The sequence below is a fragment of the Schistocerca nitens genome, chromosome 5 (genome assembly GCF_023898315.1).
Source record: "Schistocerca nitens isolate TAMUIC-IGC-003100 chromosome 5, iqSchNite1.1, whole genome shotgun sequence".
NCBI lineage: Eukaryota > Metazoa > Arthropoda > Insecta > Orthoptera > Acrididae > Schistocerca > Schistocerca nitens.
In genome coordinates, this window is record NC_064618.1 from 348,443,124 (window position 1) to 348,460,518 (window position 17,395).

The following is a 17,395-nucleotide window of genomic DNA, read 5'->3' on the forward strand; positions in this document are numbered from 1 at the left end:
CTTAAACCTAACTAACCTAAGGACATCACACATTTCCATGCCCGAGGCAGGATTCGAACCTGCGACCGTAGCAGTTGCGCGGTTCCGGACTGTAGCGCCTAGAACCGCTCGGCCACTGCGGCCGGCTTATCAGCCCATCTAATTTCCAACATTGTGCTGTATTACCACATAATAAATACTCTATTCTTTCCTGTTTCGGTTTTCCCACCGTCGATGTTTCACTACTGTACAATGCCGTGCACCAAACGTACATTTTCAGAAATTTCTTCTCCAAATTAAGGCCTGTGTTTTATACCAGCAGACTTCTCTTTGCCAGGATGCCCCTTTTTGTCAGTGCTGATCTGCTTTCTATGTCTTCTTTGCTCCGTCCGTCATGGGTTATTTTGCTGTCTCTCCCTTGACTTCATCTGCTTCGTGATCACCTTTATGAAGTTACGTGTCTCGCTGTTCTCATTTTATTGTCATTACTTTCGTCTTTATTCGATTTACTCTCTTTCGCTATTCGGTAGTTAGTAGACTGTTCATTCCATTAAACAGATCCTGTATTTCTTCATTTTCACTGAGGATAGGAATGTCATCAGCGAATCCTAACTGATATCCTTCGACCTAGAATTTTAATCCCACTCTTTAAAATTCTTTTAATTTTCGTCATTTATTCTTCAGCGTATGTACTGAACGACAGTGGTGAAAGACTTCATCCCTGATTCAAACTGATAGCAGTGACATATTTGGCGAAATCTAGATCGACTAATGGAAAATGGATGGGGTGGTGTTTGTCGCAGTATACAAGAAGTTGAAATGTACCTAGGTAGTAATTTAAACGGAATGCAACGTAGTCTAGGGAAGGCAGTACCGATGTTGGGTAAAAACTGGTAACTGAATCCTGTAGATCGCCAGACTAACTCGCAGATGTAGCCGATATCTTTTGAGATAGTTTAAATTCACTAGTACGTAAGATCTCTAATCATCGTGTCCTCTAAGGGCACTTTTCAGCCAACCGACAATAGGGAAAATTGTTTTCTTAAGAGGCATGTGTGACAGGCCGTCCTGCGAGACATTACTAAATGCCTTTCCTGAGTGCTACCTAAAACAGACTGTTCTAATACCTACTAATGATGGAATATTGATTCGATCGAACAGCAAGAAATAGACCCGTTCTCGTTAACGACGTCCGCATTGAAAGTGTAAGACGTGTATATTTCTATTGTCTATTGTCAAACCACAATTTATCAAAGATGTTATACCTAATTAATAGGATTAAGTAGGAATAATTAATATTTGTCATGTTGGAAATAATTGTTGTAGCGGGGAATGTCTGCACCAAAGTATTGTTGGCAAGAGAGACCGCACATCGATGTAATTTTACAAAGGGCGGGAGATACAGCGTATGGATACATTTTAAGAAAAGTGCGGGAAAGACCGCACATTGATACATTTTGTAATGTTAGCAGGGATCGTCTGTATCAGAAAGCATTGTTGGCAGAAGAGACCGCACTTTAGCGTTCGTAGGAAGTCAGTAGTAAGCGAGATGTGAAGCGAGTCGGTAGCAGGTCTGTAGAGAGAGGTTGAGAGGAGCGGTGTGCCTGTCAGCCACCTGCTATGATATACAAGAGATTATAAACGGATGTACAGAGACATCAGCTAACTATTATCGTAAGAGGAACTAATATTATTGAATTTTTTTTTGAGAAACTCAGGACTACTGAAGGTATGTTTGCGAAATGCTAGTTGTAAGATTATTGTAAAAATTAAGTCATATCTGAACGTTTGTAAAATCATTTCATTCAGAATATAATTAATTTTTGCCACCAATATTGCATTAATGATTATAATCCATCTCAAAAACCATCAACGTAAAACTTGGCCAAATTTTATTGTTGTCAAGAAAAAGTTTAACTATGAATTACGTAATTAATTAAAGAATAACGTCAGCTTTGGTAATAAATACAGCCACTTATTATGACAGCCCACCAGCAGCTAATAGAACATAGTAAAACAGAGGAAGTATATTCAGTATATTCATGTCGCAGTTCAATGTAGCAGTCAGATGGCGATCCAGTAACAGTAAAAAGGTAAGGAACAGTTTTGTGTTATTACATGTAACGACTGAGGGCCACGACGACACATTCTATGTTTCGTCGAAATAATCAGAATATAACTTAATAAGCAGTATTTACATTTGTATGCTAACATTGAGAAAGAGAATTAATTTCAAAGGGAAGATTTCATTTGTTATTATTAAGCAAGAGGTAGAAATCCTAAGGGAAGGTTTCATAGGTTATTGTAAAAGGGAAGGTTGCGTTAAACAAAAGAGATATAGAGGAGACGGGAAGGTTTCTAATATTAGTGACCATGCGAAAGTTTTAACAATAGCGACTGCCAAAGAGCAAAGGGCAACTAGAACACCTACAAAGATTTATATATTCAGCATACTAGATAAAAAGCGGTAGTGGCGTATCTCGCCAATGGATTTTGAGCATTGCTCTCTGGAGAAGAGCCTGGAGATTAACTGTAACCCAGCTTTGTTTAAAGATAAATATATGGCTGTTGAGAGAGAGTCGCTGGACGAAAAGCGCTTGGCTGTGATGAAGACAATGTGTGAAACCTTCAGTGACTACCGTAGCAGAACGTTATGGAAGGATGTCTTGCAAAACACAAATATCGGTCCTATGTAAATGCTCTTAGTGGAGCCAAAGATAATGTTCAGACACTCATTGACAAAACGGAAACTGAAGTTGAGGGTTGTTAAACGCTGAATGGTTTTCAAATGTTCCTTCACAAAGGAAGAACACTATATAACAAAAAGTGAAGCACCCGGAAGACATGGCCTGGTGTCTGTAACTTCAACACTGACACCCGTCAACTATAGTTCAATTCTTTTATCTTGGCGGCTCGCGCATGCCCGCCTAGACGCGGGAGATTGCTGCGTTGCCAGTTGCACACGGCGCACGCGCCAAGAGAAGCAGCGCCATAGTATAGCATAGTTCGCAAGCTTACGTTTAGGGGGGAGCACGCAGTTCATGAAGTAAAGCCACCACGGCCGCATTAACCCTTTCGCTGCTACAAAGACGTGCTCCCTGCATTCCGCGCTGTGGGCGATTTTGTCACTGACTGCTCGCCTGTGCAGACACATTGTGTTCCGACTGCTTTGACAAAAATTCGATTCCACAAAAGCTATTTGGCTCAAAAATTAGATTTTTACCTATCTTCTTGACTGATACCTCCCCCCCCCCCCCCCCCCCCGATAAATGACTTAATTTTGTTTCGATGTTCAACGCAGCTATTATGCAGCATTAAATATAGTAAACCATTGCACGAAATTTTGAAGAGTTTGCAGCGGTAAAGTCCATAGAGTATACTTTCCAGATGGTCGATTTTAGTTGCCACAGTGTTGAGAATGAAATGTGGACAAGATACCTATATATTTCATTTAATTTAAGTACCACATAAGTGTCGTATGTAATATTGAGAAATATTCCACCTTTCGCGACTGTAACAAAAGTTTTACTTACTCTGGGCACGTTTGACTTTATTTTAAAGCACTTCAATCAATGAAAAGGAAGTAGACAAAATACATTAAACAAAACTGTGGACTTACAAAAACATTAGGACTTGAATATACCGTCTGTCAGTGAAGTGCTCAGAGCTATGTCAAATATAATTTTGTGTGTGGCACACACAAACAGCATTTATTTGCTAAAACACTGATGAGCCAACACAAACGTTGAATATTGTGCTACCGCAGCACATAACTACGAAAGGTGACTTGGCAATGGAGGACACAAAATACAGTCCTCTTATGATGCTTCAAAAGAGAGAAACGCGTCTGGTCTAAATAAGTGCCGGCCGAAGTGGCCGTGCGGTTAAAGGCGCTGCAGTCTGGAACCGCAAGACCGCTACAGTCGCAGGTTCGAATCCTGCCTCGGGCATGGATGTTTGTGATGTCCTTAGGTTAGTTAGGTTTAACTAGTTCTAAGTTCTAGGGGACTTATGACCTCAGAAGTTGAGTCCCATAGTGCTCAGAGCCATTTGAACCATCTAAATAAGTCGCTTATTACAGTTGCAGAAGAGGGATATATTTCAATGCCATTGGTAAAACTGCGACTGTGGAACAAAAACAAGAAATAGAACATGAATACCATTGTGTATGTGCCATTCCTTTCACCGATGGAAGGGCTTTAAAATAAAGCCAAACGCGCCCTGTGTAAATAAAACTTTTATTACAGTTGCGAAAGACTGAGTATTTCTCAATATTACATACGACACCTATGTAGTACTTAAATTAAATAAGATATTGATATACAGTAAATATTATATGAAATTTAGGTATCTTGTCCACATTTCATTCTCAACATTATGGCAACTAAAATCGACCATACGGAAAGTATACGCTATGGACTTTTACCTCTGCAAACTCTTCAAAGTTTCGTGCAATGGTTTACTACATGTAATGCTGCATAATAACTGCGTTGACCATCGAAACAAAATTAAGTCATTTATGGGGGGAAGGTATCAGTCAAGAAGACGTGTAAAAATCAAATTTTTTGGCCAAATAGTTTTTGTGAAATCGAATGATAAGTGTGTCAAAGCAGTGGGAACACCATGTGTGTGCACAGGCGAGAAGTGCAGTGATGACAAAATCGCGCACAGCGCGGAAAGAGGGGAGCACGTGACTGCAGCAGCGAAAAAGTTAATGAAGAGGCAAAGCACTAGAAATTTCATTCAAACGAATAAAATTCGTGAAGTAAGGCACTCCAATATTGTTTTTAAATAAAAAAAATATTAAGCACTGCACAAGGTTTGAACTCATAACCTCTCACTATGCAGCCCATCACCTTAACCATTCCGCTATCTCAGCTCATCGAACAGTGTAACTCCATACGGACTCTAACAGCCCACGCAAAAAAACACTTGTTATGACTATGAATTACTCACACTTCGTCGAAGTACAATAGGAAATAAACAATTACCGCTGTTCTTTATTGCGAAAAAGCAGTTCGTGAGATTGAAACAAACACCTTTCCTTGCTATCGCCTGAATTAGGAGTCTTATTGCTTGTTTGGTTTAATTAATTAATAGAATATGAAGCAATTGGTATAAAGAATGCTTTTTCCAAACTTTCTATAAAAGAAAGTCTGCTATCAAGACATTGCTTCTCTTCTATTACCTTATTTATGACTGAACGTTTCTAAAACTGAAGACACTCGTCAGTGCTCTGCACTGCAGTCGAGATCTGGCAACGTCGTTCTCTGCTCATTGGCTGACTGTGTTTTGTGAAGTCAGATGCGCAGAACGAACCTAAACTCGGCCGCCAAGATATATGACGCGCACTTTAGTGTGAAAATGATTAGAGTTTTATTTCTCTGCGATAGGAAAATAGGCCATGAGAATTCATTAGTGTTTTCTACGTTTAGTGTTTTTGCCGGTGCTCGCAGGGGATACGTAAGTGGTATGAACATAGTCTGATGATTGAATACTGTGAAGGACACAGAGATGCCGCCTACACTTCAAGGATAGCATTATCACAAGTTAACAGCTTGTAAAGGATCTCATCGTGGGTCTGCATTGCGCCGTCTGGTAGAATCGCTCCATGTCTACATTTGTGAGGAATTGATATGCGACAGTGGCCCGATTTTAGACTGCATGGGATTGTAAGGACAGGCACAATCATTGTCGAGGTTTCGGTCGACACCTTCTGACTACAACAAGGGAGGATTCCCGTGTCGTCCACCCAACACTACGTAAACCCTTTACGTCAGAACCTGCCATCCGTGAACAAGTGATGGACTCCCTCCAGCATTCTGAGTCATCCCGCACCATTGGTCGAGGCGAGCAGCAGCTCGAGAAGAATTACTATCCCGTGTGAAGGCTGCCGTTAACACCACAACAAAAAGACTATCTGGGGTCGTACTATGACCGCGATATTCTGCGTCCTCATTTGTTATCTTTCAACTGACAGTCTCGTGGTGCCATTTTTCAACAGGACGCTCTCGTCCACACATGGCACGAATTTATGAACTGCCTGCTTGATGATGTATTCCCGTGGTCGGCAAGATCCCAAGATCTGTCCCCGATAGAACATGTTTGCGACCAGCTCGGATGTCAACTCCATCACAGAGCCAGTGTCCAGGGTCTCAAGCACCACTGATAATATTTGTGGACTAGCTTGCCTCTGGAGGCGATACAACGCCTTCATGACGCCATTCCCAACCGAACCAGTGCCCGCATTCAGACCAGTTAGGGTGCAACTTCATACTGACAAGTGGGCTCATACTGCCAAATACTTCGTGAATTTAACTATTTTTTAAGGGGAGGTTTACTACCTACTGGTTCAAAAAATCGATTTTTTAATGCATTTTTGGATCCACAAAAGTGTTTAGCATCCGCCCCTGCAACGGTTTTTCCGAATACAGAAATTCGTTATTCGCGGTTGAACAAAAAATGCACCTCCCTGAAATCGGCCTTTCTCGCGCACCAGTTTTTTTTTTCTTTCGGAGGACGAGTTATTGTACCGGTGCTTGAGAGGAAACACACAAAATTCAAAAAACTCAAATGAAAGTTTGAACACGTGTGTTTGGAAGTTAGCCCCCCCGCATTTGCATTCTGGTGCTAAGACTACGGAGATTGCGACTTCCCTGGCAGTGAGCAGCTTCAACCGAGGGTATTCAGCAATTCTGAAGACCATGACAACGAAAATGTCACCTTGGGACTCTACTCGACGCAGTTCGCCAAGCATTCGGACGACCACCGGATTCAAGCGGCCGAAAACCGCTTGTCACCGGCCGTACGAGCGGCTCTGGAGCAGCGCAGGATGGCCCAGATCGAGCAGAACGACCTCTATGAGGAAGGACTGGTTTATGGACCCGGAATAGCAAATTGAACGTAAGTTGCATAATATTGCATTTATATGTAGTCAGAACTTCAAATGCGCTTATCTCGAAATGACTATCACGCGGTATGGTGACATCAAATCTACTGAACCGATTGGCATGATTCTTTGTTTCCGACGAAGGTAACTAAATTGTCTAGGAGTTTTACCACTTATTCCGATCCATCAACTATAAATATTTTTACTTGACGAAGTCTAAAAATCTATGAAAAAACCCTATTTTTTTCAAATGGCCGCTATTTTGTTTCTTATGGTCCAAATAACTTAAGCTAGGTACAACTGATAAAGACTCTTATGTACTTCGCTAACGACGACTTAATGTTTATTTCAGACGAGCTGGCTGACCTGTGATATACCGCGCGTGGAGGTCTACATCGAAATTTTGTTTCGTTCCGATGGCACTTCCGCCTTTGCTATTCGACATTTCCGGACGAAAAACTTCCAGTTTGTAGAGAAAATATCAAACATTTTGAGCAAATTTGATATTGGTATCTATAACATCCCGAGAAAATAATTCTCAATGAACATGCTTTTTTCGGGCCAAAGATAGTACACCTCTCCTTAAGAACTGAAATACCATTACAAACCCTCTCATCCTGTGAAGTATCCTTTCGTTTGTTGTTCCCAACATTTTTAGGCAGTTTAGATCTTAGTATGTGTATTGTCAAAAGCAACAAATCTCTGAGGTCTAACAGGGCACCAGAGCCCGATGTAGTCCGTATCATATTGTTTACCAAATTTCTAACTGAGTTAACCCCTCTTTCAACAATTATGTACCGTAAATCGTCTAACGAACAGTTGTGCCCGTTCCTGTGGGACACCCACCTGCAGGAAGGGTAGCAGAAGTGATCCACCTAACTTTAGTTTAATATCCTTGACATCTTTTTGTTATAGAATCCTCTCATCTTAAACGTAATGATGTATCTCTAACAGTAACTTCCTAACACCAACCTGCAAGGTTATAAAAAATATTGATGTGAATCCCAACTAGCATCTTGTCACATAACATCCTGAAAGCCATGGATCAAGACAGTTAGCGAGATGCAGTATTTCTCAATTTACGAAAAGTCACCGACCAGTACCACACGTACGCTTATTTTCGAAAGTAGGATCGTACGGGGTATCAAGCAAAACGTGTAAATGGATTAAGAATTTTGTCGTACGGAGTACGGACCAATATATCTTTCGTGGAGACTCTTCGACAGATCTAGAACCAACTCTTTAACAAAATTTTGCCATCATAGTACATACTTACACAGTTCCTTAAACATTGGAAATGGGAAACGATTTGATAATCAACACAGTTCACCGCGGCTGGATGTCACTGGGAAGCAGACACTGTAGAGGGATATGTCGATTGTCCAGCTGTTGCTGGACAACCCACCGGGTTTGTCGTTAAACAGTTTGTTGACCGGCCTAGTTGCCGACGTTCTCAACAATTTTTTTGAAGGCTGCATCAGATGATTAGAGAAACCATAAGAACTCATATTTTGGAACTTTCCTCGTCTTCTCGTGTTCGTCACACGGATAAGTTAGAAATTGTAATTTCTCGCTGTGTCGCAAGGGACACGCTGTTTGGTCAACTATCTGTGTGGTGGCAGATCTCTTGCAGGCAGGGAATGGTTGAGAGTTGTGCCGTGGTTGTTCTTGCGGCGAAAGCTTTGGTGCAGTTCTGTTTATCAGGCTGAGTATTGATTTACTAGTTTTCCAAACATCTGCAATAGTCCGTCACAGAATCCTATGTTCCATAGTGTGTGGTTCACTGCGTGAGTCGAAGGTGTGTCAGATTAGGTGTATGTCTCCTAGTTTTTTTTTTTTATGAGGCGGTGTCGTCCTGTTAACAAAGTTGGGACATGTGCTGTGGACTTTGTAAGAAGACAACCGCCCCTTACGTACTGAAAACAATACATCTTTGCCTCACGCAGGTCGCAGTAGGTAGTATCGGTAGTCGAGCGCCCAGTGCGCCAGAGGGTAGTCCGTGTTGTGATTCCGAGCAAGTAAGTTGTTGGCTGCTAAGCGAGCTCGACGGATTTCGGCAGGACGACCGAAGGCGTTTATAATTGTTTAACGGCTGTTCGTGTCACCCAAAGCCGTTTGCCTGACCTCCAGCAAAAACATAAATGGCGTTAATTGAGTGATTTGTTTGACGTTTTGAAGAGTTCATTTGTGCCCCGTGATTACGCGACAACCACGCCGGACACCCACGATTTGGACTGCAGTGAGGATTGCGTATTTAGTGCCACGTGTAAAATACTGGCGTGTGAGGACATTAAGAGGCGACGTGTGATGAGTTAATAGTTTTTACTTTGCCAGATGAAGGGAGTAACTGCTTAATTCGTGCTGTTTAGACAAAAGATATAGAACATTAACAACGAGCTAAGCACCGATTATTGCTACCAGACATCCTAATTAGCTTTGTTGGATTTGATACGTAACAACTCCCGTGCAAATATTAACCGATCATCCTTTATCAGTTGCAAACGGTCGAACTATTTAAAACGGTTTGTCTATAATTCACTAGTCAATAACGGTGGGTTGAACATGGAGTGCTTCACCTTCTGGTGACAAAAAAACGCAGCGAGACGTTTTGCGATACGATGTTCGAACAGGTATTGTGTGTGAACTGCCTCTGACTGGATGAAAAAATGCATATATTTTCAGTCAGATGTTGACAAGATTCAATGGTGGTGCAAAAACTGGTAACGTGATTTAAATTTACAGTAATGTAGGAGGGTGGTTCACTTAGATATGCAACAGTTTTGCTGAAAGCAGGTTGGTTTTATTAAGCACTACAATGCACAATTAGGAAATGAGACACTTAAAGTAGTAAAGGAGTTTTGCTATTTGGGGAGTAAAATAACTGATGATGGTCGAAGTAGAGAGGATATAAAATGTAGACTGGCAATGGCAAGGAAAGCGTTTCTGAAGAAGAGAAATTTGTTAACATCGAGTATAGATTTAAGTGTCAGGAAGTCATTTCTGAAAGTATTTGTATGGAGTGTAGCTATGTATGGAAGTGAAACATGGACGGTAAATAGTTTGGACAACAAGAGAATAGAAGCTTTCGAAATGTGGTGCTACAGGAGAATGCTGAAGATTAGATGGGTAGGTCACATAACTAATGAGGAGGTACTGAATAGGATTGGGGAGAAGAGGAGTTTGTGGCACAACTTGACCAGAAGAAGGGATCGGTTGGCAGGACATGTTCTGAGGCATCAAGGGATGACCAATTTAGTATTGGAGGGCAGCGTGGAGGGTAAAAATCGTAGGGGGAGACCAAGAGATGAATACACTAAGCAGATTCAGAAGGATGTAGGTTGCAGTAGGTACTGGGAGATGAAGAAGCTTGCACAGGATAGAGTATCATGGAGAGCTGCATCAAACCAGTCTCAGGACTGAAGACCACAACAACATGCACAATATTATTCCCCAGTGTTTTGGCTGCAAAATCCTATGTCAACACAGTCTCAGTTCAATCCGACGGCCTTATACCACCTTACTGGGAGAGCCTCTATGTCAGCATAGTACCACATCTGGTCGACGTCTGAGCCAACGTGTATTGCTGCAACTCATCGACGGACTGCTACCGCCGAGTCCATCCTTCACGGAGCTAAAGTCGGAAGGTGCAAAATCCGGGCCGAAGGGAGGTTGAAAAAGAACAGTCCAATGAAGTTTTTTTTTTTGACTCCTCTCGGGTGTGCAGACTTGTATGAGGCCCTGTGTTACCATGGATAAAGGGAAGTACGTTTACATTTTTGTAACGGCAAATGCGAAGTCGTTTCTTCTGTTTCCTGAGGGTGTGCGCTGCCGACCAGCGGTGATGGCAGACGCCTTGCCCAAAGATTCGCCGTGCTTTTATTTACTACAATGTGTCCGTAGACGCCGGCCGCTGGTGGCCGCGCGGTTCTGGCGCTACAGTCTGGAACCGCGCGACCGCTACGGTCGCAGTTTCGAATCCTGCCTCGGGCATGGATGTGTGTGATGTCCTTAGGTTAGTTAGGTTTAAGTGGTTCTAAGTTCTAGGGGACTTATCACCTCAGCAGTTGAGTCCCATAGTGCTCGGAGCCATTTGAACCATTTGTCCGTAGACATTCTGCAGGTGTTTATCGATATCTGCTATGCTCTGGTTATCCGCCAAAAGAATTTATGACAGCTTTCTGCATGGATCGCATCTCTGTTACAGACGCCAATCCGTAGGCTACGTGTGGCGCCCCAATTATACGAACTTCATAAAACTACAGCAACTGAAGAAAAGAATATTCCACGGGATCCCAAAACGAATTTTGCAGTTTTTCAATTAAATTGACTGATGTGTTACATTACTTACTGAACGCCCCCTCGCACATATGTACATGTAAGCCATCGTACGGTGCGTGGCGGAAGGTGCACTGTACCACCACTAGTCATTACCTTTACTGTTCAACTCGCAAAAAGAGTGAGGGAAAAAAGACTCTCTATATGCCTCCGTATGGGCCCTACCTTCTCGTATCTTATCTTCGTGCTCCTTAAACACAATGTATATTGGCGGCAGTAGAATCGTTCGGCAGTCAGTTTCAAATACTGGTTCTCTAAATTTTCTCAATAGTGTTCCTCGAAAAGAGCGCCGTCTTCCCTCCAGGCATTCCCATTTGAGTTCCCGAAGCATCTCCGGAACACTTACGTGTTGCTCGAACTTACCGATAACGAATCTGGCAGTCCGCCTCTGAATTGCTTCGATGGTTTCCTTCAATTCTGATTACCTGTTCCGGGTCTCAAACACTCTGGCAGTACTCTAGAACAGGTAGCACCAGCGTCCTGTATGCGGTCTCCTTTACAGGTGAACCACTCTTTCCTAAAATTCTCCCAATAAACCGAAATTGACAATTCGCCTTCCTACCACAGTTCTCACATGCTCGTTCCATCTCATATCGTTTTTCAACGTGACGCCCAGATAGTCAAACGACGTGACTGTGTGAAGCTTGACCCTAGAAATACCGTATGTGAACATTACAATTGATTGGCGACTCCATAGTGCTGTGCGCACAACGACCATATACGTGAAATCAGAAGGAAGGTCAGCGTTGGCCGTATTATTGATGGTTTATTGACCGCAAAATCGATTTTCAATCACATACTGATCTTCTTCAGTGCTGTGTTGCACAAATTAAACTCATAGGCACTGGTGTCAAGTTACTATCAGTAATCGAAGCTCCAATCGATTTTGCTGTCAATAAACCGTCAATATTACGGCCAACGCTGACCTTCCTTCTAATTGAAATTTAGAAGTTTGATCTTCCTGCTCACCCCCCAACAACTTACATTTTTCTACAATTATGGCTAGCTGCCAACTAACTTATAGTACGCCGGGCATCATCAGCAAACAATCGCCAATTGCTGCCCATCCTGTCAGCCAAATCATTTAAGTATATAGACAACAGTGGTCCTATCACACTTCCCTGGGGCACTCCTTACGATACCCTTTTCTCCGAGGAACATTGGCCGTGGAGGACAACATACTGCGTTCTAAAAACTGCACTCTTCACGAAGCGAAGAAAATGTAGTAACATTTGACTGTAACATCAACAATTTACAATTAGAATATGTCGACTCACTGATACCTATATGTAGCGGTCTATAGGGATACGAAATGGGGTGGTCACATACGCCCAAGTTGTGGGTGGCAGACTTCGGTTTACTGATGGTATGCGGGGGTAATGCTAGTCCGTCTTTAAAGGAGATTGCTTACTCATCAATCGTGTTACCCATCCTAAAATCTTGCTCAAGTGTCACGAATATAATAGATTTTGACGTTATCTAACTCTGCGACGGTACTTCGTTTTTTCTTTGAGAAAGCGCAGCCCATATCGCAATGAATTTTCAGTTTTAATTCTGATTACTGGTTTCAGTTTCTGAGGCCATTCTCAGACTGACACTCAACGTGATGTGAGAAGACAGTGCATGGAGCCATTATGTTGGGACGACTGCTATCTGCTATGAACTTGAGGGCGTAACGGGTACCAGTCAGAACCATATAGCGCCTCCGGGCACAGGCTCTCCATACGCGGAGCATTGGTGTGAGGATGGTTTAAAAAACCGAAACCAGTAATCAGAATTTAAACTAAAAATCTACTGCTATCTGGGCTGCAACTTCCATTTAAATGTCGCGGAGGTGCTGAAGAAACTGAACTGGTATACACCTGAAGATAAACTATGCTGAGAAAACTTATCTACAATTTTCAATAATGAACTTTAAATCCTGGATCTAGGAATATGCTACAAAGCCCTTCGTATTGCTTCCGTAGCGATCGCGAGGACAAAGTATTAACACAGCCCGCAGAAGCGTTTCAGCAGTCATTCTTCCCGTGCTCCATACATGGATCTAACTAAGGCGGCCTAATAACTGGTACTATGAAATGTACCCTCTGCCATGCACTTCATTTGTTCACAGAATACGGATGTAGATGTAGAAGCAGCTCTCGATGCAGTCACAAACATGGTTAGATATGCTACACGAACTTTGTTTCCTTAGAAGGCGTCCATGGGGTACTGAATAAAAGATTTTCGAAAGCTGTTTGGTTCGACGTAGAGTAATATTTTTGCTCTAGGATTCTGCTTCTAATATTTTTGCTCTAGGATTCTGCTTCGAATACATAGGGAAGTCGTCCTTCCTCTTTTGTGGATAGGTCTGGTCTGTGCTTTTTCCAGTATCTTTTCAAAGAAACTCAAGGAAACTATGGTAAACTATGGTCAAGAATGGCGTTAACTGATTCTATACTAACTTAGCTGTGTGTGTGTTGGGGGGGGGGGGGAGGAGGGTGTTATCAGCGCCTTTAAACATATTAAAAGAAACGAAATGGATAAAATGGCTAAACGACTAACTAGAGAAGAGCTAAAATAAAAGCATAGGGAAATATGATTTGCTGACCACTTACAAAAAACCATAGGTGAGCCAGTCACCCTGTCATTACATTAAGACTATTTTCCTAAAACTTTTGGAAACAAGTTAGTCATACCACAAAACCATAAAAGTAACTACGTTCGTTTCAGTGTCACTTGAAACAGAGGACTGATCCACCCGCTAGAGACAGTTTTATCTCAACAGCCATTCACCTCATCAGCACGTAGCACACTTTCAGGTTGAGGGTCTTTTATAGAAATGTTAACCTTCCTCGCGGTCCAGGCGATGAAGCCATGACGCCCGTTCTCCGAAACACACAACATTCCACGGCTGCACCGGTCGGTGGTCGCTTAAGTATGCCCAGAGCTTATGGTGACAGAGGGTTGGTGGCGCTTACCAATCCCCACATCAGGAACCACGGAGTCGCCAATCCCATACTCAGCAAACGAATGCTGAGCCCCTGAGGGTGTGATTTCTGGGGTTGTTTTCACTCTTACTGCCATAGCTCCCAGGTTGGTACGAAGGTGATCCAGTCACTAATGACATCCGTGTTAACCAAAGAACATACCCCTTCAGACGCTATCCCAGGTCCAGCACAGTTCTGATGGAACATACAGGGTCCGGCATAAAAAACTCCCCGATTACAAAGTAACGTGCAGCGGACAGTAGAAGGAGCAGAGTGGTGGAGGGCGCGTCGTTAAGTAGCTGCCTACGTGCCGTTTTCAGTGTACGCCATGGCGTGGTCTGGTGAACATCGTGCCTTCGTAGTGGAAGATTTTATTCAAAATGGCGAATCGCCTATTAATACTCAACGTGCTTTTCGCGTTCGCTTTGCGCTCGGACGACGGGACCCTGTTCCCGATAAGAAAACAATTTATTCTTGGGTTGCTAAATTTCGTGAGACAGGTTCCGCATTAAAAAGGAAACCACCTGGACGACCACGGACTGCAACAGGCCCCAGAAATGTTGATGCAGTTAGAGCTTCAGTTCAACAATCTCCTCGACGATCCGCTAAAAAGCATGCGGCAGCATTACGGATATCTGATCGAAGTGTGAGAAGAATCTTGCATCGAGATCTTAAAATGCATCCTTACAAAATTGTAACTACGCAGGAACTGAGTGAACGAGACTGTGGTGTCCGTGTAAGTTTGTGCCAAGACCTTCTTCGGAACATTCGTCCCAACGATATTGTGATTTTTTCTGATGAAGCACACTTTCACCTTGCCGGAACAGTGAACAGCCAAAATTGCAGGTACTGGTGTGAACACAATCCCCAAGAACTTCATCAACGACCACTTCATAGCCCTAAAGTAGCAGTATGGTGTGCTGTTTACAATTCCGGAGTGATCGGTCCTTACTTTTTCGAAGAAAATGACAGGAATTTAACCGTCAACAGTGAACGCTATTGTGCCATGCTCCGCGACTTTCTCCAACCGCAACTAAGGGAGCTTTTTGGTGAAATAGAGAACGTGTGATTCCAGCAAGATGGTGCTACAGCCCACACAGCGCGGCAGTCACTGGCATTGGTGAAGGAAATGTTTCCTGGACATGTGATCTCGTTGCATGGAGACATTGGCTGGCCCCCACGATCGCCGGACTTAACGCCCTGTGATTTCTTTCTTTGGGGCTATTTAAAAGCAAAAGTTTATGAACAACGTCCACAATCTTTACGAGCCCTGAAATAAGCAATTACACAAGAGGTTGAAGCTATTCCACCTGAAATGACTCAAAGAGTAATGAATAACTTCAGGGAAAGACTCAATCAGTGTGTCGACAGTGCAGGAAGCCATTTAAGGGATGTTTTATTTAAAAAGTAAGACCATAAGAGTATTTTCTAAAATGGCATAATATGTACTTTTATTTAGTATAAATAAAATTGTTCTACCTTATTTGGTTTTGTTTTTATTAGCTTTCCTTAAAGGGGAGGTTTTTCTGCCGGACCTTGTATAACCACACAACATTGGAGAGTGGTCGTAACATAGCAAGACAGAATAAAATAAGAGGAAAGAAGTTGTATTTCCGGTAGGTTACAGTAATATCTGTTGCAATTCCAATGCATTATCCTGAGGTTGAGGTTCGAAATTAACAGCCCAAGGGGAGGCTGTCACAGAGTCAAGGCTGACGTGACATCTACAAATGGCTTGTCAGACGCAGGTTGCGATGCGATGGGGAGATGGCACCTCCAGGGATACTAGGGAGTGGGAAGGGGGGGGGGGGGTGGCGGCCTTGTACTGGGACTTACGTTTCCTCCTCCTCCTCTTTCAGAGGTTGAGGAGGGAATGGCACAGAGGAAGTGCAGGATTCAGCACAATCCAGGACTGAAAGAGAGAGAGTGCGACATTGGGGTGCACAGATGGTGTGTCCAATTTCTGAATAGTGGTAGCAGGATATGCTGGGAGAGGAACACCTGGCGGGGAGAGTGTGGGAACTTCAGGGAAGGGGGAGATGGGAGTGCGAAAGAGCTGCATAAGGAAGTGGAAATGCGGGCAGGTGGAAGGCTGTAACAGAGGCAAAAGTAGAGGAAATCGATACTGGTTGTAGTCTGTCATATTTATGGCGAACCTCAGCATAAGATAGACTATCCAGGGACTTTTACTCAGCGACCTTTTCTTTCTTGTAAACTGGGTTATCTGGTGAGCATGGAGAGTGGCGGTCATGACAGCTTACACATACAGATGGCATAACAAAGGGGGCTTTCCTCACGGAGTGGGTGGCCACAGTCACCACACACAGTCTCCCGTGCAGCAGGAAGCCATATGCCCAAAATGCAAGCACCAAAACCACCTCATGGAGAGCTCCAGTATGACAAGCATACATATACATGGAGGAATTGGAGGGGGGGTGGGGGGGCGGAGAACAGTTCAGATATCAGTAGTGTGACCGCTGTGTTATCAGGGTAACAGCCCCACCACACAGACTGGCTGCATGAGCTGGTAACCCAGTGGGGTGAGGGGGCATAAAGCACTGAAGGAAGAGGGGATGGAAGGGAGGGGAGATGAATCCACACCGTAGATGCTAGGGAGGGAGCTCTTCCTCAGTGGCTCACACTAAACACTGAAAATTTAGAAGAAGTGGTCAAACTCCTAGAGGAAACAAGAACGTCACAAACGATGAAAGACCAGGCAAGAGGAGAAAATCTTAGGGAATACAGAGAACCAGATGGATAGCCAGGTCGACGTAAATAAAAACACGGAGAGAGGGGGAAGGAGGGGGGAGCGAGGAAGGAGGCAGAATGGGGAAGGAGAGGCACGATGAAGGAAATGCAGCTTGGGAAGGAAGGTTGGGCTGCAAGAAGTTGGGGACCCAAGCGCGCCATGCGCGAGCTTACGAAAGAACTGCGAGCCCCCGGGAGAACGGAAGAGGGGTGAGATTCAGATTTCAGATTGACTTTTATAAGTCGTTCGCAACACATCATTGCTGTCCCTTCGTAAGGAAAAAGCAGGAAAGAGAAGGATAATGCCGCGAATTGAGAGAAGAGGTTCTCAGATGTGATATGTTTAAGAAAGTCGTGACATCAGAAAAATCATAGCCAGATGCAAGAAGACCTGCAGACAATAGACGCTTGGAGCAAATGGTGTTGGCTGACTGACAGATTTAACATATTCCGCACACACAGACAGCAAGACCCA

General features: G+C 43.4%; 1 protein-coding gene across 1 annotated transcript in view; it reads right to left on the reverse strand.

Annotated features, from left to right (window-relative positions):
• LOC126260951 (juvenile hormone acid O-methyltransferase-like) overlaps nt 1-17,395 on the reverse strand; it is a 105,706-nt gene that overhangs the window by 35,364 nt on the left and 52,947 nt on the right. The window lies entirely within an intron of this gene.